Source organism: Mirounga angustirostris, unplaced genomic scaffold (genome assembly GCF_029215605.1).
Source record: "Mirounga angustirostris isolate CCGP_5_RB_7025 unplaced genomic scaffold, mMirAng1.0.hap1 SCAF_3, whole genome shotgun sequence".
Lineage (NCBI taxonomy): Eukaryota > Metazoa > Chordata > Mammalia > Carnivora > Phocidae > Mirounga > Mirounga angustirostris.
Window position 1 is genome coordinate 36,440,954 of NW_026991711.1, and position 25,467 is coordinate 36,466,420.

At 35.4% G+C, this 25,467-nt stretch overlaps 1 pseudogene; it reads left to right on the plus strand.

Annotated features, from left to right (window-relative positions):
• Nucleotides 1-580: 580 nt before the first annotated feature.
• Nucleotides 581-12,062, plus strand: LOC123839242 (spindle and centriole-associated protein 1-like; annotated as a pseudogene).
• Nucleotides 12,063-25,467: the final 13,405 nt, after the last annotated feature.

Consider the following 25,467-nt stretch of genomic DNA (forward strand, 5'->3'; position numbering starts at 1 on the left):
TCTAATATTCTATGCATTTGTTGCTTATCAAATGGTTTAGGGTATAGAAGTACATTTCTTTAAAAAATATATCACATCCCTAGACCTACATTCACAATCAGAATTAATCAGAGCTATGGTCATAAAAGGCATTATTTTAGTGGTTGAAAAATTTTTGGACTAAATATATTCATATATTCTGATGCTATTAATTTAAATAGAACACCAATCGAAACAATCAAGAATTTTCAGAAAAATCTCAATTCTTCAATTGACTTGAATTATGCAAGCATATAGAAATTACAGATCTAGGTTAAAATGAGTAAATGATTCTCTAATTTATAGGGTAAAGATAAGTTAAATGTAATATGTTCATAATGCAATATATTCATCTGTCAAATATTCACTAAAAACCTTCTATAATGCCAGGAATCCAAACTGGCATTGGAGGCATAATTTTAAACAACAAATGTTCTTTATATCCAGCACCATGAGAAGAAAGGCCACTTATAAGCAAATAATACCCTGAATAAGTGCTATGATAGATTTAAGTACCAGATGTAAAAGAAGTTGATCAGGGAATATCAAATTGCTCGGGGAGATGAAGAAGGATTTACGCAAGAAACTCGTATTTGTAATGATAAAAAAAAGTCAGGAGGAGGGATCTGAAGTAGTCTTGAAGTGAGATGTAGAAAGCAATTATGTTCTTTCTCTAACCACTTCCCACTTGTCCCCCTGCATACCTAACACTGCTAAATCTAGGTAGGAGGAGGGTATTTCTGCTGGTCCTTTCTTCAGAGGCTCAGAAATAAATCTCACACTGTTTTCTGATGAATCCTTAGGAAATGCAAACCTATTAATCTTGAATTCCTATGTTAACAATGCTAAGTAGCTTTAATTTGGAAAATTTTAGGGTACCTTTCTCTCTTGTGTAAGGCCTCAAGAAAAAGAATCATTATATGTATTTATCAATTGACTTTTCTTTCTTTGGAACTATAAATTATGGATAAGAATCCAAATAGCAGGAATTACTGAATGAACTTCCATTTTATTAGTTTAATTCAGATATGTATTTTTTTTGTCTTGTATTTGTAGTAAATTTGATAATATACAGAACATTCCCTTAAACATTCTGGAAGTATTTTTAGTGGTTAAGAGGTTCTATTTTGGGTTCGGATCACCCGGGCTGTGTTTAGGTTCTGTCTTTTTCCAGTTATGTGAGTAGGGCAAATTACTTAACTTCTTTGTTCCTGACTTTCTTCACTGTAAATAGATTGAGAGGACTGTGAAAATAATTTAAACCATTTAGCCCAATGTCTACGCCTTGGCAAATCATTGATAAAGGTTAATAAACAAAACAAAACAAATAAAAGGCCCCGCGTGAGAGTGCTTGGGTGGCTCAGTTGGTTAAGCGTCCACCTCTGGATATGGGCTCAGGTCATGATCTCAGGGTTGTGAGATCAAGCCCCATGTTGGGTTCCATGCTGGGCATTAAGCCTGTTTAAGATTCTTTCTCTCCCTCTGACCACTCCATCTCTCTCTCTCTCTCTCTCTAAATAAAAAGAAAAAGAAAAAGGCCCCTTTAACTGTGATACGACTATGCATGGTAAATGTTTACAGAGAAAATCAAAAGATTGTTTACTACTAGACATTCATTTTAAGAGAAGCAATTATATGAATACATTTTTCATAAAATTTATTTATTTTCTCTGAGAAATGTACACCTATTAACAAAATCCAGGTTAACATTAGCACTAGCTCTGAATCAGAAAAAAACAACAACAAAAAACCTTTAAAAAAATATAAACTAAATAGCTAGATCATCAAGTTAATTTCATACATCATGAAGGCAATCCTGTTTGTAGTAGGGCCAGGGAAAAAAGGAAAAATTTTCTAATTCAAAGAGAAAAAAGAAAATTTTCAAAAATTAAAATACAATTATAAAAAATTATCTATTCCTGTCATACTCAAACTCTTCCTAATGTCCATTTACCACATTCTATTCACTTTATCAATCAAAAAAGTCTTGTGAAAGACCAAATTACATAGATGATTTTAAATTCAGGCTGTTGTAATAGAAGGAATGTTCTTTAATGAAGATGTTTTAAAAGACTAGGGAGGTGGGCGCCTGGGTGGCTCAGTTGGTTAAGCGACTGCCTTCGGCTCAGGTCATGATCCTGGAGTCCCGGGATCGAGTCCCGCATCGGGCTCCCTGCTCGGCGGGGAGTCTACTTCTCCCTCTGACCCTCCCCCCTCTCATGTGCTCTCTCTCTCATTCTCTCTCTCAAATAAATAAATACAATCTTAAAAAAAATAAAATAAAAGACTAGGGAGGAAAAAGTAGGGTTCATTGTCATGGAAACGAAGGGGTTTTGAAGAAGGATAACAGTGAGTCCTATTTGAAGGCTGGAGGTGTTTAATTCTTGGAATATGCCAGAAAAGTCACACTTTCGCAGTTAGCCATTTCTCAGAACAGAGGAGGGGAGCGGAGGGTCTCTTGACAAGCTTTCCAGGAAGATAGGGTTCAGATAAATTCCAATCATTCATCCCTTATTTATTCAATATTGATATGATTCAATGTTGAACAACTGAGAGACAATCCTAAGCCTCCTGAGTAGTGTGGATGAAAGGTTAACTGGAATAGTTAAGTTAAGCGTCCAGAGGCAGGGATGCACCACCTTTAATAAAGTCAGTATCAGAAAACCAGAACTATTACTAAACCAGTGGGTGAACACAGGATCATAACCTCACATACTATCCGTGAGGGATAGTCCACAGGTCTGATTTTTTTTTTTTTTTCTTGCAAGGGTGGGCATTGTCTTTAAAATACTTTAGTTAATTCACAAAATTTAAACACATAGAATTTGAGCAGTGAAAACCCACTTCTAACATTTTCTTGTTAATTACTAATTAACAAGCAAATTAAATTCATTCCTTTACAGTCTTCTTTCCTATATCAAACTCACAATAAGATTTCCTCTATTCAAATCTCTTATTTAATACAGTAGAGAAAAAAAAAAAAAGATGAAAAAGTCAAGATGATTGCCCTAAATTATTAGGCATTAAATGAGCTCTTGTATTTTAACTCCCAACAGCAGTCTTTTGGAAACAGCTATAATGCTGACAGACTAGATACAGTTTTATTTTCCAAATTTTCTTTTTGAATACCATAGGTTTCCTAAATTCTTTTTTTATTTCCGACGTCATCCTGATGTTTCTTGGAGTGCTCTTCAAAAGGGATAGCAAGCTTGAGATCCCTGTTACAATTGCCATGTTGGTATTTACAGTGATGCAGGCTGTCATTAATATTTTCAGTTTGTTAAAATATAAATTAGTTGTATCATGTTTATTAGGAAACTCTGATAATCCTCTCAGATTCCTAAAGTTCTTTTATAAAAAGGTATAGTAACTGCCTGAGAGTGGTTGAAGTGTTAATGCCTGCCAACATTATAGCTGTATTTGTTAAAAAAAAAAAAAATCCAATGTTACATCTTCCAGTAGTCAATACCTACCTAACACTAGCATAAATATAATTTTTGAAGGGGTTCATTACACATTACCCCAAAATATGGCACCCTCACACATTGAATATTTTAAGCTGAAGGAATTTGAGAAAATGGCCGATGCAGGAAGATCACTCTGACCTTCTCTCCCAGCCCCTTGTCCTTCTGAAACAGGTCAAAAAACCCACAAGTGAGGGGCGCCTGGGTGGTTCAGTCGTTAAGCGTCTGCCTTCGGCTCAGGTCATGATCCCAGGGTCCTGGGATTGAGCCCTGCATCGGGCTCCCTGCTCGGTGGGAAGCCTGCTTCTCCCTCTCCCACTCCCCCTGCTTGTGTTCCCTCTCTCGCTGTGTCTCTCTCTGTCAAATAAATAAATAAAATCTTTAAAAAAAAAAAAACAAAAAAAACCCCCACAAGTGAGAGGCGCCTTCCCCATACCCAGAGGAAAGGAATATCCTTATCTTTGAAGACAAAGATCACCATGAAGAATCTCAATAAATAGACTGAACTTGCTTACTCTTCAACCTGTCATACTCCTTATACTCCTCAACCTATCATATTTCTTCACAGCTGTCTACTCTTCATCAAACCTAGCATAAAAGTACATAGGTCTAAGTGTTTCTTTGGGTTTCATTTCCTTAGGAAGGCTCCCATGTCATGTAAAACTTATATATTAAAGAAATTTGTATGCTTTTCTCCTCTTAATCTGTCTTCACCAATTTAATTTTCAGATCCAGCCAGGGACCCTAGAAGATCAAGAGAAAGCTTTTCCTTCTCCACATTTTCATTTCTGGTTCTTTAAGATATTTTTTCTTGTTATTGTTGCTGTTTTATTATTTTATTATTTACTATTTACTATATAGTTTTGCTTTATTTTCCTTTCTTTTTTCCCCCTGTTCTAAGATAAACTTATTCTTTTGACAGCCATATAAACATTTTTTTTTCTTAATTTTATTTATTTATTTTAGAAAGAGAGAGAGCACAAGCAAGGAGGAGAGGCAGAGGGAGAGGGAGAAGCAGACTCCCCACTGAGCAGGGAGCCTGACATGGGGCTCCATCCCAGGACCCTGGGCACCCCCACCTGAGAGCCATATAAAATAGGAGTAAGCTTCTATCTGTGAAATGGGGTTATTACTCTTTATTTAATATGATTTAATACAATACCTGAAAGAAAATAAGTACATGATAAAGATTGGTCATTACCTGTATTAGACACATTCAATAATTACATCATTTATTTAATTTTTAACCAAATTTTATTTCTCTTCACTCTTTTTAAAAATATCATGTGTGGGGCACCTGGCTGGCTCAGTCAGTTAAGTGACTGCCTTCGGCTCAGTCATGATCTTGGGGTCATGGGATTAGGCCCCCATTGGCTCCCTGCTCGGCAGGGAGTCTGCTCCTCCCTCTCCCTCTGCCCCTACCTCCCACTTGTTCTCTCTCTCTCTCTCAAATAAATAAATGAAATATTTTAAATAAATATTTATGTATAGATATAGATATAGAAATAGATATAGATACATCTCAGGTACAATATATCACCACTGTGTTTGTTTATTTGAGAAACAGCACTGTTTTACTTGTTTTGAGAATTGTAATTTAATTATATTTATGCCTCTTACTTAAATGTTATTTACCCTCAAGCATTACATTCTCTCCATATCTGATTGGAAAAAGACATCCAATTCCCCCTAATAACTGAGCCATGGTTTATCTTTAAGTGGCAGTAGGTAATAATAAAGCTGTCTCTCTCTCTCTCTTTTTTTGGTCTTATTGTTCATAGTCATCAGTAAAACCAGAGGCTGGAGTATCCATTAAGTTGTATATTTGATAGACTTCATATAGCAATCTTCAATAGCAAATAAGAAAAAACAAAATTGAGCAATAAATAAAAGAACAAAATTGAAATGAATTGCACGTTGCCTGGAAAATCATAAGACAAGGAATAAGAATATTCTGCTGTTTGTGAAGCATGTATCACCTGCTTTTCTTTTCTTTTTTGTAAAGGCTATTTGGGGGGGAGATAATATTTTTTGTAGAAGAATGGTGACTATTATATTTAAGTTTTGTTTCCTTTTTTGCTATGGTATGATACAAAAATTTAATAAATTAGCCATTGCCCTATTTAAACTACTTCCTGTGTGAAATCACATCACTACCATACACCTGTAAAAGCTATAGAAAATATAACAGTTTTCATTCCTGCTTCTTTCTCTCTCTCCCTCCTGTCCTTTTTCTCTCCCTCCTTCCCTCCTGTCCCTCACTTCCCCCACGCTCCTCTCTCTGCCCTTCAGTGATTACATTTCACTTGTTTTTTTACCTTGAACTCTATCCATTTGGGTTATTCAAGAACTGTTATTTCTATTGACCTTTTTCTTGACCAAAATTAACTTGTTCAGTGGTAGATATTTCTCCACAACTGGACCTATGATTATACACTCACATCATGAACTTTGATGATCCCAAGACCAAGATTTTAGCACAAAACACTCTTACTATTTCTATTAGAGTCTCAAGACTCACACAGATACTTGGCACTCTTCTCCTATCTAGGTTTTGGAACATGTTTGGCGCAGGAAATATAATTCCAAGAGTAGCTAAAGGGGGTTCCTGATTATCGTTCAGGGCCAAAAGAAACTGAGAGCAGACACAGAGTGACTTCATACCTGCTGAACAATTTTAAGCTCTTCAGATAAAGCCTGTTATTATTAGATATTTATTCATGAATGGGGGAAATAATAATTACACAGACGTATACACACATAAACATAATAAGTGTTGCCTGAGCAGTCTCAAATTATCTGTGATAAGGATCCCTATTAATTTTTTTTCTTGTCTAAGGCGGATGAATACTTCTGTAAAATACAATAAAAACATCCCATGCATGTTAATTGTTCTAGAAGTTTCTAAAGGTTTATTGACCTGAACACCTTTATTCGCATGAAATGTCACTCTATCTATCAGGATTAGATTTTAGTGGGAGCACCAAAATCAAAGTGTCATGAACTGGAGATGATGGGAGTGCATTTGTATTTTATATAAAGTCTGAAGGTATGCAAGCCAGGTCTGGCAGCTCTGTGTCATGGAGTCCCCAGATACCCAGCCTTCTCCCATTCCATTGCCCATGTACTTAGGCTCTATTGGTTTTCCATTTGGGGAATGAGGGTCTTTAGCACTTTGTCACCACATCTGTTTAAAAGCAGCACAAACCAGGAAAAGACAGATAATAACAAGAAAGCACTCATAGGAGCCATTAAAATTCCAAGCACCTGACATATAGACAGCACTTCTGCCTTTACCTTATTAGCCAAGATTTAGTTAAAGGGCCACACTTAACTACATAAAAGTGTTTGAGAGGAAATCTTCAACCTGGAGAGTTTGATTAACTAAAAAGAAATCCAGGATGGGGAAGAAACTGCAAAGCAAATTTGATTCATTACTTAAAAAAAAAAAAAAAAAAAATTCGATCTGAAGTTTATTTGACCTCCAAAACTTTTTGAAATAGTAGAGCTATTTTTTTTTCCAAAACTGGAAATACTGGAACTCAGTTTCTGCTCATATTCTGTCTATTCCAGGAAATAAAATGCGGGTTTAATTTTAATACAGTTCAGTGACCCTCTCTATTAGATATGAGTGATAAAGTTCATTTCACTGCCTCAGCGACTTTGACATCATGGGACAATCATATCCTCAATAGTGTCATTTACTAAGGAAACCAAAGGAGGATATATACTATTATCATTTTAACCTGACAAAAGCATATCACTTCTGGGATGGATTAAGTACTGGCATGGCAAATTTCATGGTCACTTTTGATATTTCAGGATGAACTTTTATAACATATGCCCTTTTAAGAACTAATACAAAAAGATAGTGCTTAAACACATCCAGAGGACTTTTTTCCTAATAAAATTTATGAAATTGCAGTTGCCGAAAGTCATTATCAGTGTAATTTGCTAATCCAAGTGAGCCACTGTGAAGAACAGAAGACTCACATTAATTTTAAGATATATGAAGATTTTGGACTTTTGGTAACAAGTCACATAAAAATTTTTGCTTCCCTCCCAAAACTTCTTTCTTCCCCAGTGCCCAGATCAAGAACAAAAAAAAAAAAAAAAAAGAAAAAAAGAAAGAATGATGGCTTGGATTAGGATATATTAGAGGGCACTATTTAGATTATATTATGAGGATTGGACATAAGATGGTATCAGTATATATGTACTAAAAGAAATGTGAATTTATAGCATGTTTATTTTCCTAAGATTAGCATAAGCGCTTTAAATATGCATTTTCTTACAATGTGACCTTAAGGTTTGAGTTCTGTTTGTAGTTCAGACAGAGGTAATTCAATAGTTTAGTTAAGAGATGATTATACTTTGCATGAGGTTAGTGATGGTGAAGATGAAACAGATGTGAATAAATTGGAGCGTCCATCAAAGGGTGTAGTGATGGATTCTATTTATAGGGGAGAGGTAAAAAGAGTGATGCCTGGGTTTCTAAGCTGGTGAAACTTAATGGATATTGGTACCATTCACTGAGATAGGAAGAACTGAAAGAGAACCATACTTTGAAATCAGTGTTGTGCACAATTTCAGAATGGATGCAACAGACAGCATTATTATCTTACACAATTACAAAGTATGTTCTTAGAGTAGAAAGAAACCTTAGAAGTTATATAGTCTACTTTCTTAAATGATGATAGCTATACTATTTCTGCTTGGATGTCTCAAGTGATAATATCCCCTTGGCTTTATAAACACAGAATAATACTTTTTAAATAGGCATCGTTATTTTGATATTCTTCTTATGCTCAGACAACATCTGCCCCTTTGTAGAAGATAATAGCGATTTTGAAAATAAAGTAGAGTTCTATAAGACTTTCTCTACCTGTTCAAAAAGATCTTGACACTTCTTAATGAAATATTTATTGCTTGGAATGGCAAACCTGATCCCCTGCCTACCGAGGAAGTTGTATTTTCAAAGTGAGAAAAAGTTAGAGCTGATATACAGATGATGGAGACAATCAAACCCACAGCAAAAATGCCTTTTTTTTATTAAACTGAGGGATACAATGAAGGGGTCTGTATGGTTAAAAGATAAATTGAGGTATATTAAACATTTTATGACTTATTTGAACAAAAATCGATTCCAATGGGGCAATGCCTAGCCAGAAGTGGTTAGGAATGCTCCACCTACTGGAGCCACCTATGGGCTCCCCAAATATGTGGCAGAAGTCATTGCATATATACCCGATTATTATATACATGCAGTAGTTTATGCTCTTTCAACTTAATTACAGTTTGTTGAATTTTAAAACAGCCGATGATGCTTGCTTGTTTTTTGAATAGTATCATAAACCAAAAGCCATAGACACCAAGATCTTGAGGGAAAAAAAAAATCTAAATACTAAGGATATTATTGAGACTGACGTTATTCTTTTTTGAGAAACAAGTACCTAACGTTTGTTTGTGTAGAATATTTTATGTAATATATGTTATGTCAGAAAGTGTGAAGGGTCTGAGACTTTACCCTACTTGCAAGTAAACAAGTTAGCCTATGTAATTGCATGTATATCCTGACAGAAGTACCATACTGCAGAGAAATAGGCCATGCATTACTCACACCAAGAACACCAGCCTGGATAGGATCTTAGTGCCAGTTCTTTGAGTGACACAGTGTCACAGTTCTGGAGCCTGAGAAGTCCAAGATCAAGGCACCAGCAGATTTGGCGTCTGGTGAGAGCCCACTTCCTGGTTCATAGACAGCTATCTTCTTGCTGTGTCTTCACATGATGGAAGTGGGGAGGGAGCTCTCTGAGGCCTCTTTTTAGGGCACTAATTCCATTAACAAAGGCTCCACCCTCATGACCTAATCACCCCCAGAGGCTCTGCCTCCTGATACAATCACATTGGTGTTAGGATTTCAACAAACAAATTTTGGGTGGACACAAACAATCAGCCAATTGCCCACAGTGAGAATCAGTTATTATTTGGGTATGAAGTGTATTCATATCACAGGAGAGGTGCTCTAAAATTATAACTCTAAGTGCTTATATTGGGCAGCAGGTATGCCACCCCATTAGCCCTATGGGAGAAAAAGACTTTATTTTAATCTAAAATGTCAAAATGCTTTATGATCTGAGGAGGGTAAGATCTCTTGGTTTGTTACACTGCAATCTAATCAGATGTCTCTCAGGGGATGGTGTGTCTAAGTTTATTATTATTCTAGAATGTAAGCAAATCTTCAGTAAGATGAGGGGAATTTTTACTATCCTGAAATGTGTCCAAGGAGTGAAATGTTCTGTAATTCCTTTCCTATGAATATTTGAAATGTACAGGACAAAAGAAAAAGAAAAAGACAACCCAGAGAAATACAGGAAGAACTACCATCTGGCATTATGCTTATACTAGAATCAACTAAGATTCTCATAGGTGCACAGCGTTTCTGAATGTAACAATGGCTCCTAATTCTTCTCAAGGTCTCATCGTGGTAAATCAAGACTCTGTCACCAAGTCCATTATTAGTGAATCTGTCATGGAGCCTCAGGCTCTTAATGAAATAAATGATGAAGAAGAAGGAACTGTTAACAGCCAGTCAGAAGAAAGCGAGAATGAACTGGATAGCTCTAAACTCTCAAATAGGAATGCAGACATGTTTCTCCACGAACTAAAGGAAGATAATTCTGAGTTAATTAATAAACTGTGGACTGATATTCAGCAGAAAATAGCAACACAGTCAAAAATAACAACCCCTCCAGGAACTCCATCATCTGCCCCCTCCATCAGGGGAATAAAAAGCTGGCTCTCAATGCTACCAATGCTGTCAGAAGAATCCATACCAGGCTTCAATCTGAAGAATCTACTGAGACTCTAGACTCAGGCTATCTTGTGGGACAAGTGTTAAGCTCAAGGAAGCAAAAACAGTTGTTAAATAAAGTGAAAGGAAAACCGGATTTGCATGCTCTTTCCAAGCACAACAGAACCACATTAGCAGCTAGTACAGCCTCCACAGACTTGCCAAATAGCAAAAATCCAGGCTGGATGCCCTCAAACCCGTGACACATGAAGTGGAACACTAAATGGAAGAATATGAACGGTGGACAGGATGTGAGGTCAAGGGACTACGGAGTGGTCAGTCTTACAGGTTTCACTCTATCACTGGTGAGTTCTCTCTATTGTCTGGTTTGGTACCTTAAAGAAAGTGAGCTCCAGGTGCATAAAGTAGAGATAAGGCAGTAACTGGAACAAGTGTTAGGTGATCATCGAGAGCTCACTGATGCGCTTATGGCAGAAATTCTTCTTAGAGAAGAAAATACTGCTACCCAGGCAAGACTTCAGCAGTACATGGTCACAACAGATGAGCAACTTATATCACTCACACATGCCATGAAGAACTGTCCTTTGATAAACAGCAACAAAGAAAGTCAGGCATCAGAAGGGGGATCCATGAGTAGGAAAATTATAGATAAATCAGAGGGCCCTGCTATAAATGTTAATGTCTCTTTGCCATTGATGTTCAGAAAGGGAGAAGTGGTTGAGTTCCCACAGGAAAACTTGTCTGTTAAACTATCTCAGTTACCAACCTCCCCAGATAGTGTGAATCTGGCCAACAATCTTCCAGCACAGGTATTTGAGCTCAAATAACACCACCAAGGCAGAAGATCAACTCAGAATTCTCTCCCTTGCAGGATGTATTAAGGACTGTTCAAACTCGTCCTGCTCCACAAATTCCTCCAATTATGGAAATGATTGACAAGGAACAAAACTGAGAAAAGAAGACCTTACCTACTTGGTGCAGACAATCAGAATGCAAACAAAGAGAGTTACCTCTTCATACTCAGTGGTGGAGGGTCTCTCACATGGGAGAAGATCTGGAGAACAAAGCCCAGTCTCCTTTTGTTAACTTCTCGAAGCCCCTCTGCATTTCCCATTCAAACACTCAGCAGGCCAGAATCCCCAATTTCTCAGAAGAGCCCCTAGTACTGGGAGATGGGCAATAGCTTAGAACAAAAGAGGCATTAATACAAAGAAAGGACATCCAGGCACAAATGGCAGAGTTGACAATGCAGAATTCATCAAGGCACATCGGAAAAATAATATTGGGCCAGAAGAATAGCAATGGGGATGGACTTCAGGAATTAAACAAACAAGCGACAAGTTATGCAAGTGACATGCAGCAACACCACCTCTAACACCAAGCAGCATGGAGGAATGGATTGCAGAAATGGATCAGCAGAGTATGGATGCTCATGGAAAACTCCTGCAGAGCAGCAGACACTTGCTGGTTTGAATCTTTCCTCTCCCAGTATCACCCATTCTGTCACCTCTCAGAGCATGGACTAAAGGAGGAAAAAGGACAACTGAAGTATCTATTACAGGAGCAGAATCTCCTGAAAGTTTAAAATCAGTGCTGTCTCTCCTACCAGTGGGATAAATATAAGATCTTCAGGGGCTACTAGGAATTCTTGTTCTCCATTAAGTGCTACCTCAGGAAGTGGCTGATGCACACCTCTTAATCCAAAAGCAAGGATTGAGAAACAAAATGAAGAAGGCTGGTTTGTTCTTTCTACCCACTTGTCATAAATGAAGTTAGTTGTACAGAGTTTGTTCTCAGTAATATATCCTTGAGCTTCCACTCCCTTTTCCCTGACCCTGCTTTCAAATTTTCAGGTCCTTCTTTAAGATAAAACCTACAAAGATTTTATGACTTACTATTTATGGGACAAAGAATAAAGCAATTATTTTAATTTTTGACCTTCTCTTTTTTAATTTTTTTAAAAAGATTTTATTTATTTATTTGACAGAGAGAGACACAGCGAGAGAGGAAACACAACAGGGGGAGTGGAGAGGGAGAAGCAGGCTTCCCGCTGAGAAGGTAGCCTGATGCGGGGCTCGATCCTAGGACTCGGATCATGACCTGAGCTGAAGGCAGATGCTTAATGACTGAGCCACCTAGGCACCCCATTTTTGACCTTTTCAAATAGATTTCTAATAACTAACCAATCTACAATCCCCTGTAAATAAAATTTTGACTATAGGGGAAAAAATGTAACTTAAAAATTCTTCAGGAAAATTTTTGAGGCTCTAAGATGTCTTAATTTTCTATATTATTTTATCTATCTATCTATCTATCTATCTATCTATCTACCTACTTACCTACCCATCTATTTATTTTAAGTAGGCTCCATGCACAGCATGGAGCCCAATGCAGGGCTTGAACTCATGACCCTGAGATCAAGACCTGAGTTGAGATCAAGAGTTGGATGCTTAACTGACTGAGCCACCCAGGAGCCCCTTCATTCATTTATCCTATCATTCATTTAAAGTATTATTAAGCTCTAATGATATAATAAACATAGTCACAATCTAGCTGAAAACAATATATAATCATACAAGTAGACAGAAAACTGCAACTATGAAAAGAGCTACTAATAGAATTTGACAGTTATAGAGATCAGAGAAGGTTCTCTGAAGGTACTGATGCTGCTTAATGAAGAATAAATGTAATTTACCTAGAAGAACAAGGAAGGAAGGACACCCCAAGGAAAAAGAATGGCATGTGCAATGCCCCATGAAGGAAGCACAGCCTGTTCACGGTCCAGAGCAAACAGAGAGGTAAGAGCAGGTGGTGGTATATAATATGAGCTTTGCATTTGTTTAGGGATAATTGGCTTTATTTATCTTAATAAATAAAGAGCCATGAAGGTGTTTGTAGGGGGGGAAAGAGTATGGTAATTTAATATACATTTTCAAAAGACTAAAAGATCTGTTACATAATGTTAGAAAACTCCGTGTGTGTTTGTGTGTGTATGCTCATTCTATAATCAGTTAAAGCCTTTTTCTTGAATTGCTCTCAACAATTATGGCCATGTTACAGAATTCCTAACTTCATTGTTAAATTAGGATAAAGATTTTGTCAAAGTTTTGACAAGAAAGCTTAGTCATGACTGTACAAAAATACACTGGTATAATTGCTTGAATCATTAACATGAAGTTTGAAGATATGTCACAATTAAGTTAAAAAACAATTTTGAAGATGCTTTCTAACCACTTAGATTTGAAAAGGTTCAAATACATAGTTGGAATTGGGGGTGGATGCAGTTGGTAGTCATAGGTTAAATTAATGCTTTCATCCCAACATTGTCCTCTCCAGATTAACCTCATGTCAAGTACAGTGCATAACACCTCACCAGAATGGTTGCAAGCAATCTTAATATTTTCTAAGCTGAAAATTAAGTGATTTGAAAACTCAAGAACCAATATATTGAAACAGAGAAATCATGGTGGTTGGCAGTTAAATCAGTCTGCATGGTCAATTATTTTGTTACTAATTATATTTTTAACCTATGTATGCAATATAACTTCCTTACCAGATGTCCATAGGCTTTTCCCAAATGTTTAAATATCAAAATGAAGTTTCAACTACTGAATAATACATATAATATATACTCTATGGTATAAAATGGCATAATTTTTTTATTTTTTTAACTTTTTTAATTTTTAATTTTTTTAAATTTTAAAATTTTTAAATTTTTTAAGAATTTTAAATTTTTTATTGTTAAAATGGCATAATTTTGATATTCAAATAAATGTCCATTTATTTTACCAGCATTACATAGAAGAAAAAAAATGGTTAAGATATATATATATGTGTGTGTGTATATATATATATATATATATATAATCACACATACACATGCATATGTGTTTATATTATAATAAACAACTAGTAAAAATAATTTCCCCAATAATTTTTGTATATTTATACTCAGGACAATTCATGTTTAATAAACTTGTATGTATGTGTACATATATATGTATAAACCTATATAAACTTGTATATATAATCCTATATATAAATGTGTATGTGTGTATATATATATGTATATATAAAATATGTAGGTATATATATATATGTGTGTGTGTGGAATACTATCATATATATATATATAACTTGAATATATAAATCTGTATCTATACATACACACATTCATGTTAGTTGACTGAATGAAAAAATACATTTTTGATTAATAACTAAGTACCTATACATCTCTTTGTAATTAAAGATATTTAATAGAAATATAATTTATCTCATAAAATATAATTCTATAATTAAAGGTATTCATAGAAATATCAGTATTATTTTAGAAGGAAAATATTATTTTTATTTTATTCTTATTAATAGCATTAAAAATATTATTATTGTTTTCAGAGAAAAGGAAAATATCCCTAGCTCAGTCTTTTCAGTTTTTGTCAAAGGAAAACTGAAAGTTTTCCCATGATGAAGAAAGCAGTAGCATTCGCTCCCTTTTGAGTGACACATTAGGCTTGAACATTTTGTTAGTGCATTGCATAGGGAGATGTATTTCCCAAAGGTCTCAAAGCTTCGACAACTATATGTTAATATATATACAATACAATAATTAAAACTGTCCTTTGATGAATTATAGCATAAAAACAATTCCTGAAAGATATGAAGCAAGATGCGTGAAAATATTAGACTCTTTTGAAATTATAATTTCCAATCAATATAATTACCCAATATTTTAACATATCTCAAGAAGTTATCCAAATTTATCAGTAGTTTTATTACCAATGACATCTCACTAACTGAAAGACATTGAATTAAAAATATGCAGCACAAAAAAATAATAAAAAATAAAAAAATAAAACTATGCAGCACAAAAACAAGGTTTCTAAAAGCAAGGTGGGATATATCGATATATAAATATTTCTGATTTCGAAAAATTACCTATGTCTAGGATTTTGACATTGTGTGTTCAATATGTAAATATTGTAAGAAGAAATTTAGTTACCTAAATTTTCAAATGAGGATAATATTTCAGGTAAGAGAGTTCAAACTGAAACTTTTTTAGTGAATTATCTTAATGACATTACTGTACATTGGCTTCTATAGTAAGATGCAGAAATGGATGTACAATTGGTGAAGAGATACATTATGTGTTGGGTGATAGAAAATATTGGTATAACTCCCTTTTCTTGCTAGTATTTCACACATCATATTTTGTAGAAATAATGCTTAAGATGTAAGTGTCCAATAAGAATAAGGGTGTCTTTGAACATTTAGATATTTTTCTCTTATGTATGATATAGAATTCATATTAAGCTTTCCTCAGAATAATCAAATCTTTCAATATCAATATTTTACTCCTTTATTTTTTTTTTGAGAGAGAGAGAGCATAAGCAGGGAGGTGGGGAACAGGGGCATGGAAAGGGGCAGAGGGAGAGGGAGAGAGAATCCCAAGCAGGCTCCACACCTAGCGCTGAGCCCAACATGGGGCTCAATCCCACAACCCCGAGATCATGACCTGAGCTAAATTCGAGACCCTGATACTTAACTGACTGAGCCACCCAGTTGCCCCAAAACTACTCCTTTAAAAAAAGAAATAATGTTGGGACGCCTGGGTGGCTCAGTCGTTAAGCGTCTGCCTTCGGCTCAGGTCATGGTCCCAGGGTCCTGGGATCGAGTCCCACATCGGGCTCCCTGCTCGGCGGGAAGCCTGCTTCTCCCTCTCCCACTCCCCCTGCTTGTGTTCCTGCTCTGGCTATCTCTCTCTCTCTGTCAAATAAATAAATAAATAAATAAATCTTAAAAAAAAAAAAGAAAGAAATAATGCTTAATAGATTCGTGAAGGATATGATTTAATGCTAAAGACAAATAAATTGGTTGGTGTTGTTATTTTATTATATTAATTGTGCTATTAAAATATTATAATTTAAAAACCCATTTTATTCCAAAATTTATAGAACATGAACTATAGAATAGAAGTTCAATCAGTTTAAAAAAAAAAAAAAAGACGCAAGTTAAATTAGCATAATCTATTTGTTTGGTCAGTAAAGATTTTAATGTTCCCATTTAGGTAAACAAAACAAGGCTTGAAAAGTAAATTTATTGACCAAGATCATATAGTCAGTAAGCAGCTAAAACTGTTCATATCCAAGTCTTAATTCTTTTAACCATCCTACTTATACAGCAGCCCACATAACCAATGAACTTGAACTTTTGACATAGGAGGAAATTATTTATGAAAATATTTTTTATTTAAAAATAAGTTGTTTTTTTTTTTTTTAAAGATTTTATTTATTTATTTGACAGAGAGACAGCGAGAGCAGGAACACAAGCAGGGGGAGTGGGAAAGGGAGAAGCAGGCTTCCCGCTGAGCAGGGAGCCCGATGTGGGACTCGATCCCAGGACCCTGGGATCATGACCTGAGCTAAAGGCAGACGCCCAACGACTGAGCCACCCAGGCGCCCTAAAAAATAAGTTTTGATTGACTTTGAAATCTTTGAATGGTTGCAGTAAAACATGCATTTCTAGCTTATTACTTCATTACAATTTTAAATAAGAAATCAAGTGAAAAAAACCAGACAGTAGAAAAACCTATTTAAATTATTTAATTTGTCAATGTACAAATATTTTCACTAGAGTAACGTGCCTGCAAAGTAGTTGCACAATATTAGGTCTTCTCTCAGAATAAAACGAAGATTTGACTGACAAACAGTACAGCCTTAATTTTTTAAGTGAATTGGATTTTCTGAGTACTTGATGTTTGTCTCTATAGGATCAATGAATCTCTTTTTTTTTTTCCTAGATGGAAACAGTTGAATTAGAAAGCGTGCTTCTCTTTTTCAGTCCATTATAAAGCCTAACAGAGTAGCCAGTCAATGTCAATTTGTGTATTACATTTCCAGTTAGGTTCTCAGGAATCAGAAAAAAGAACAGCATGGGAACTAGGAGCCAGGAACTGCTCTTTAAATGGTGTTTCAGAAAAGAGAGTCATGTGCCTGTTACTAGCTCTTCTGAGGGTACCAAGCAGAGGAGAAGTCTTTAACAAACTGAATTTTAAATGAATGTCGATCTCTTTGTAGAAACAGGAACAGCATTTCTCGAAAAGGAAACAATCAGGCAATTAATTCTGGATAAGTAATTTGGTATCAGAAAGGAAGAAAATCAGGCTAGCTTGTCAGTTTAAAGTAAGGATGACAGGAAAATAGTGAGGGAGATGCAAATCATTTCATCCATCTAAAATGTTGATTTGTCAGGATGAGAAAATATCACTATTGAATGTGTCTACATCAAGATGAAATTTGACATTCTAAATGAGAAAAAAAACCCAATATTAATAGTATTTTTAAAACCTCCTTTAGTCAATTTGATGACCTTATGTAAATTGAATTGTGTGAATGATTTAGCTTTCCAAAATATATTCACAGGAGCATATATTTCAATTGATTTTTACAGGTGCTGAAAGGTTTCTGTAGGATATTGAGTATAAACATTTAGATTAACAGGTTTTTTAAAGATTTATTTATTTGAGAGAGAGAGAGACAGAGAGAGAGAGAGAGAGAGAGAGAGAGAACGCCCAAGAGAAAAAGCGTGAGCAAGGGCAGGGGCAGAGAGAGAGCAAGAAAGAATCTCAAGCAGACTTCCATTGAGCTCTGAGCCCAATGCTGCTTGATCCCAGGACCCTGAGATCATGACCTGAGCTGAGATCAAGAGTCAGCCACTTAACTGACTAAGCCACCCAGGCGCCCCTAGATTAACAGTTTCATTTGATGCAAGATACCCTGGTGTCTTTAATATACTAATATGTACTATAAATCTTTAAGATTAGGATAGAGTGAGTATTCAGTATTTCCTCAGTAATTTTCCTTTTTTGTCATTCATTCATTCACTCACTCAGCAAAACTTTTTCTTCAATGTCTTCCAGACACTGTTCTAGGCACTAGGAATATAGCAATGAATAAAACAGAAAACTTCCTACCTTCAGTGATTTTGCATTCTAATTGAATATCTTGTGGGTATAATGTTCTCTGTAGCAGTCTTTGAAAAATGCTGACAAATTATATACATATTGTTTCAGAATTTAATAGGGTAATAGGTAACACTTGTCTGAAGTAGGGCAATGTGGTTTTGATAATTTTGTTAGCAGAGAACTTGAGACTTTATTTGATGCCATTTTGAGAATACCTGTTCAAGGAATAGAGCCATTCAACATATACAATGGAGAAAATTAGAAGATAAAAGGCCAATAATCATAAATATCACTTGAGAAGTTAGACAGGCAAGTTAAACAGTGAATCAGAAAATCATACAATTTCATATTGGGGGCTATAATGGTAAATTAAAAGAATTGATACACTGAAAGTTCTAAAATTTTAAGGCACAGGTGGCAGGATTCAGATTATTGTTTAATAGAATACAGTTTAATGCAAAGTGATATTCTCTTTAATATAGCCACAGACCACCACACAGATTTTCCTCTCCTAAGAATTCCAGCTGTTGGCATTGTTGGTTGAAAAAAAAATTATCAAAAGTAGAACAATTGTTCTGTAGTTATCATTTGGAGTAGTGGTAGAACCAAGCTCATAGAGTGAAACACTCTGGAAGCAACAAGGGTGCCCATCAAATATGATGACTGCCTGCATATGAGGCAATTACATGGGATTATCAGTGTCAGTGCCCATATGCTATCAAATGGAATCTGATCAGAAAATAAAAACACACATGAGATACAACATATACATTTTTTTTATAAATGTTGGATATGGTGCATGTTCTGTATTTATTTTTATTTTTTATTTTTTTAAGCTCCATGCTAGATGTGGAGCCCAGTGCAGGGCTTGAACTCACAACCCTAAGGTCAAGACCTGGGCTGAGGTCAAGAGTCAGATGCTTAACCAACTGAGCCACCGAGGCACCCCTCATGTTCTGTATTAAAATGGGAAAAGAACCGTTCAAGGTGGGTCTCCACATATTTCGCTCACTTGATATCTCAACCACCAATAATATATTTATCAAGGCTCACGATGGCTTATAATTATTACTTAATCATTATTTAATTATTGGTAGCTGCCATCTGTTGAGTTCTCACATATACCAGTACTTTGCATCTCATCTCATTTAGCCCTTATAACAACCTGGAAAATTATTATTATCCTGATGTTGCAGAAGAGGACACAGAGACATATCAAAGTTAAATAACGGACGAAGTTCACACAATGGCCCTGATTTTTACAATCTCGTCTGTGAGGGGCCAAAGACAGCACTGGGCCCACTATTCTCCCACTTTTAATTCAGGCCTGAGCTCTTTCTTAAGACATTGATAAACATAGCATTCAAAACACATCAGAACAGTGCTCAGCACATAGGGATTACTCAATAAATATTTGTGGATAAAATTAGGGCTATGAATATAATTAGAACAGTCTTTGCTCTCATTTACAATTGAAAAAATTCCATACTAGGAATAGATTCCATACTAGGATTGAACATAAAGTTGATCATTAACTTTGATCATTATCTAGCAGTAGGAAATGGCTGTTTTTTTCATTCCCAACCAAGAGTGTGTTTAAAATGTGCTTTCTATCTTGAGACATCACTTTTCAAACATATTTTCCCCATTCTACTCCTCTAAAACTTATTTGAATACACAAATTGACTCTTGGATATGCAAATGTACATCACAGTTTAAATTTAATTTGATTCCATATAAAATAAAACCAATGATTAAACTGGTCTTTTTATGGTATATTTACTTTACTTTTGCTAACAGAATGCACTGCTTAAAGAGAGACATTTTTGGTGTTTACAAATGTGTCCTGATTTGCATGCTTGGAAAAAATTGCAAACAACTCAGTTCTATTAGTCAATACTTATTGATCACAATCAGAGTTAGTTATTCAGGTATACTGATCATAAATTACAGCCGTAACATTTATTTTATAATAATAAATTACAACTTTAATTAGAAACTCTCTCATGTGATGTTTTTCATTTGTGAGGATCTCTTTATTGTTATTTAGAGCCCTTATATGCAATCAATACTCTATTAAGGTTTCAAGTTAATAGTTTGTATGAACCAAAAATTTAAAAGGTGTCCTCAATGAAAAAATCATTATCATTACTACCTTGTTGTTTAATATTTATTATGCACCACATTTCTTCACTGAGCTTTGACATTATTTATATTGGTTTTAAAGGTCTCAGTAAAATACCTATAATAAAAATGAGAAAATTTTCTATTTGCTTGAGCTTGGAAGGCAATTATTTTTAAACTTGAGGTCCTCTACATTCTGAATTAGTTGAAGTTTATTTGAAGAAAGGGGGCCAGAAAAGTTGAGCTAAAAACTTCAAAGATTTCTTTTTTTTTTTTTTTAAGATTTTATTTATTTATTTGAGAGAGAGAATGAGATAGAGAGAGAGAGCATGAGGGGGGAGGGTCAGAGGGAGAAGCAAACTCCCTGCTGACAGCAGGGAGCCCAATGCGAGACTGGATCCTGGGACTCCAGGATCATGACCTGAGCCGAAGGCAGTCGTTTAACCAACTGAGCCGCCCAGGCGACCCAAAGATTTCTAAAGTATTAAAAATTCTCTTGTATCATTTTTTGCCTTCTACTTTAATATTATTCTAAATCACTTAGTAATCAAACCAATTAGCAACAGATACTGTCCTCCATTCTCCCATGCTAGATTCTATATTTTGGTTTCACTTTTTAGAATAGATAATTACATATTCACAAACCTCCATGTTCTCTGATATATTCCCAAACTCACACAAAAACCATATATTAGAAATTTTGTACAATTTTTAAATACAGGTATTATTAAGATATAATTGTTCAAATTAAGTATTACTTGAGGGTAAATTATGTGGTAGTTACCATGTTATCCTTTAAGGGGTGTACAAAATGAGATTACCTTTGAATTAAGCTGGGAAAGTGAAATACTTGCACATAAAACATAATAAATGAGAATAGAGAGTAAATAAATGCAGGAACTCTGAGGTAAAAAGGAGCTCATATTGACAGTTAGGGACCATGGGGACAAGCCTCACATGAAAAACATTATGCACTTGGGGCACTTTCTGTTGGCTGCTATTATATTGATTCTCCTACAGAGCAAACCCAGGATGCGGCCCAATATATACAAGCCAGGCTTAAAACAGAAGCTCCACAGGGCGCCTGGGTGGCTCAGTTGGTTGGGCGACTGCCTTCGGCTCAGGTCATGATCCTGGAGTCCCGGGATCGAGTCCCGCATCGGGCTCCCTGCTCAGCGGGGAGTCTGCTTCTCCCTCTGACCCTCCCCCCTCTCAAGTGCTCTCTGTCTCTCTCATTCTCTCTGTCTCAAATAAATAAATAAAATCTTTAAAAACAAAACAAAACAAAACAAAAAAAACAGAAGCTCCACAAACCTGAGACCCTGGCTCCAAAGCACTAGTGAGTTCCCTAAGTTGCCTGCCAGTATCACCCAGGCAGGAGGAGGCCCTTCTGACCAGGCAGGAGGAGGCTTGTCCAACCAATTAGGAGGAGGCATTATCTTTCTTTCCCTTATTAGCATATTGGACCAGGGTGGGAACTTGAGCAGGAACTTTCTCTATATAAGCAGGGCCTCCCTTTTGTTGGGGAGGTTTGCAGAACTACTCTCTCTTAGGGCTGTCTCCCTTCAGTTCCAGTTATAGCTCCAACAGAGGCTTGCCTGTGCCTTTGACTTTTGGGTCTGACCTAATTTCTCTTCTTTCTGTGGTTATTGTTGGGCCCAAGAACCCAAATCTGGTTCTTGATTCTCTGACCTTCACGAACACATATTGTTGGTGAAGGTCAGAGAAGCTATTTTGGAATTCATTTGGATTAATTGCAATTCAACAAACAAGCAATAAACTAGATTACGTTCAGTTGAGAGAAAGAGACCAAAATCCACCCAATGGTTGAAAACACAAAATATTTAGAGGTGTGCAGTCCAGAGCTGATAGGGCACTCTCTGCCCCACAAAGTCCTCACAGACCTAGGATATCTTCAGTTCATTGTTCTGCTATCCCTAAACTGTAGCCCATATCATCTTAGTCCAAAGAATAATTTACATTCCAGACATCAGGATGGAGGAAGAAATTAATAGAGGACATAGGTCACATACATTTTTGGTTTTGTTAAAGAATAATCAAGACTGCCTTAATGTTAATCTCAGCTTGATTAACATTTAGACTGACGTTTTCCTGACTGTAAATCCCTAATCTGTCTTTTGTTAGAACAATTACTTTAGAAACTTCTAATTGCTAATTCTTCCTCTGCTCCTTTGAAATGTATATAAATCTCCCAGCCTCTAGCCAGTTTTACAACCTAGAAATGTCTTTCTCAGGGACCTGGAGCCATCCCTTTCAAATGCGATCAAGAAAGATAGTGCTCCTATTTCTCAGTTTCTATGGGAGTTTAAGAGCCTAACTTTTGATGAGCACCAGTTAGGAAACACAGATGGTCTAATCCCAGAGAAAAACATTTGCAAACTCAGGAACAACTCAATGCTCAATGTGCTCAACGTATCCCAAAGATCAACCTGCCCCCAATAAAGTCCTGTCCTCTACTACTTTCCACTACTTTCTCCATTGTTTAAAAACCTCTTGCCTTTTGTTTTGATGGAGTTAAGCTCAATATCTCTTCCCTATTGCAACAGTCTTGAATAAAAATCTTCATTGCCTGTTTAAATCTTCTTCTGTACAATTTGTCTTTGACAAGGAGTTTGCCAGAAGTTGCCACATAATATTCTGCCTCATCAGATTGACCAGCAACTTTGTTGCTAAGCCACTGGGAAATGTAGTCTTTCTTCTAAACACCCATATGCAGAGTAAAAAAATTTACTATTGTAAAAGAAAAAAGATAATTGACATTGGAGGCAGCTAACAGTCATTACCATGCAATCATTTACTTTGTAACTTATCATGTGCAAAAATGACAAGAGGTGAATGTTACTTCTTGGCAGTTCTTAAAATACGCCGTACTATTTCCAAGGTTCCTTCTCTTGTCCACTCATCCTTCAAAATCTAGCTTCATAATTAAAAAAAAGATATCTTCAATTATTTATTTAATTTTTTAAAAAAATTTCATTCCTTTGTTCACTAGTGACATTGGACATTGTTTTTGTGTTGTGTTAAGCCATTTACATTGCTTCAATTTTTAATACCCCCAGTGTTAGGAACAAAAGCTTATGGATGACTCATGTTCAGACTGTGTCATGTGCTCGCTCATCCTTGATCAATTATTGTAGTTAAAGGGATAGAATGTGATGATCATTTTTATGTTCACATGACACATTCACCCCAGTAAATGGACTTATTTTACCAAATCCATTTAGGATTTACTCAAAGAAATTCAGGAAACTTTTACTAAAACAAGGGGAAATGTACTGAAACTAATCTTTAATGTTAATGTTTTAGGATTCTTTTGCTCTTTGGTATCTCTCTGTCTCTCTCTGTCTCTGTCTCTCCTTCCCTCCCATCCTCTCTCCCCCCAGTTGTTTACAATTGACGTGTACTGTTGGGTTATTAAAGCTTTAATAAAGTGTTATAATTGGTGTTAAAGAAAGTTTCTCTGCGTTACCTCCCAGTTTCAATACAGGAATGCAAATAAACCTTATTTGAAATTAATGTTTTCCAAACATATGCAACTAAACTGTAATCTTTTTGAGAAGAAACAATGTATTTTATTTTTCAATATATGCCTAGCCTTGAATGCAATGCCTAGCCTGAATGCTAATTTGGCTTAGGAAAATAAATAGAAAATGATATTGGCAGTATTACCTTTGAATGGTGAAATTTTATATGGTAACTATTTAATGATAAATATGATAATTACATTCTTTATTAATCATATATTAATTTCTTAATTTTAATGGTGAGCAATTATACTATGGTTGGTTAGCAATGACTCTCTGGACCAGAATAAACTTTACTAAATACAATAGTGCTCAGTGAGCATGGACTTGACCAAAACTACCAGGAATTTATTCTTTTTCCAGGAGCAAATATTCATAGTAAAACATCTGAGCTAATTAGGAACTAAAAGAACTTGGAGTACAAAATTAGCATGTGCTAGCCTATCTGGCTCTCCATTTTGAGTCTTTACACCTAACACATCTATAGAGCTTTACAATTTATTTTTACTCCACAATTTATTTCTCATTGCAATGCTGCCTTGCATATTACTTCCTGGTAAACAGATTTTAATCTCAGTGTTATATTTTTTGATAGCCTTAAAAATTCATTTCTTATCCTACCCACTTTTTTTTTTTTTACATTTTTTAAATTTTATTATGTTATGTTAAACACCATACATTACATCATTAGTTTTTGATGTAGTGATGTGTATTAAAGAGGGCACGTACTGAATGGAGCACTGGGTGTTACATGTAAACAATGAATCATGGAACACTACATCCTATCCACTTCTTATCACCAACTCTGTCTCACTTAACTTACTTTTAAATATCATTTATTTATTTACTTATTTAAATTTTCTTTAGCATCTATTTTAGATTCATTATATACTTATAATATAAAGAATATCATTAATATTGTCCTTATGTGGCAATCTTTTTTCCTCCAAAATTATGCTCTATAAGCCAAACTGGGGAAGAAAGAATGCTATGAAAGACAGGATAGAAAGAAAGAGAAAAAAATTGCTGGATGTAAAATAGATCTCAATAATGTCAAAAAGCCAGTTTGAATTACGAAGATGAAGGAAATAAATGTAGTCATTACAAGCCAAGCTTAGCTTTTGAAATATAAGATTTTAGAGTTCCATTTCTGGGGAATATAAGGTCTTAGGTCCTCTTGCAATGTCTGGCTACACAGAAGTGTAAATAAAGAGCTTGTAGTTATTGTCAAGATCAAAATCTCAAGAGATAGGTTGGGATATGATCATCTATATGGATATTGAGATCATTAATGTGTAATACAGCTTAAAGTTGAAATAATTGTGAGTTCAGTTTATACACTGCAAAGAAGAGAGATAATAAGATTCATTGTTGTTAAACTAAAATTATTTTAGATGAAGGACAAGGCATGATTAGCTTGCATTAAGATTCCAGGGGTAGAAGTTGAAATTTTAGGAGACAGGGGCTTTAAAAGGCTGTCAATCAATATGTCAGTTTGTCCTAGTCAGCAGTCTCTCATCTTTGTCAGCATTTTAGAAAGAA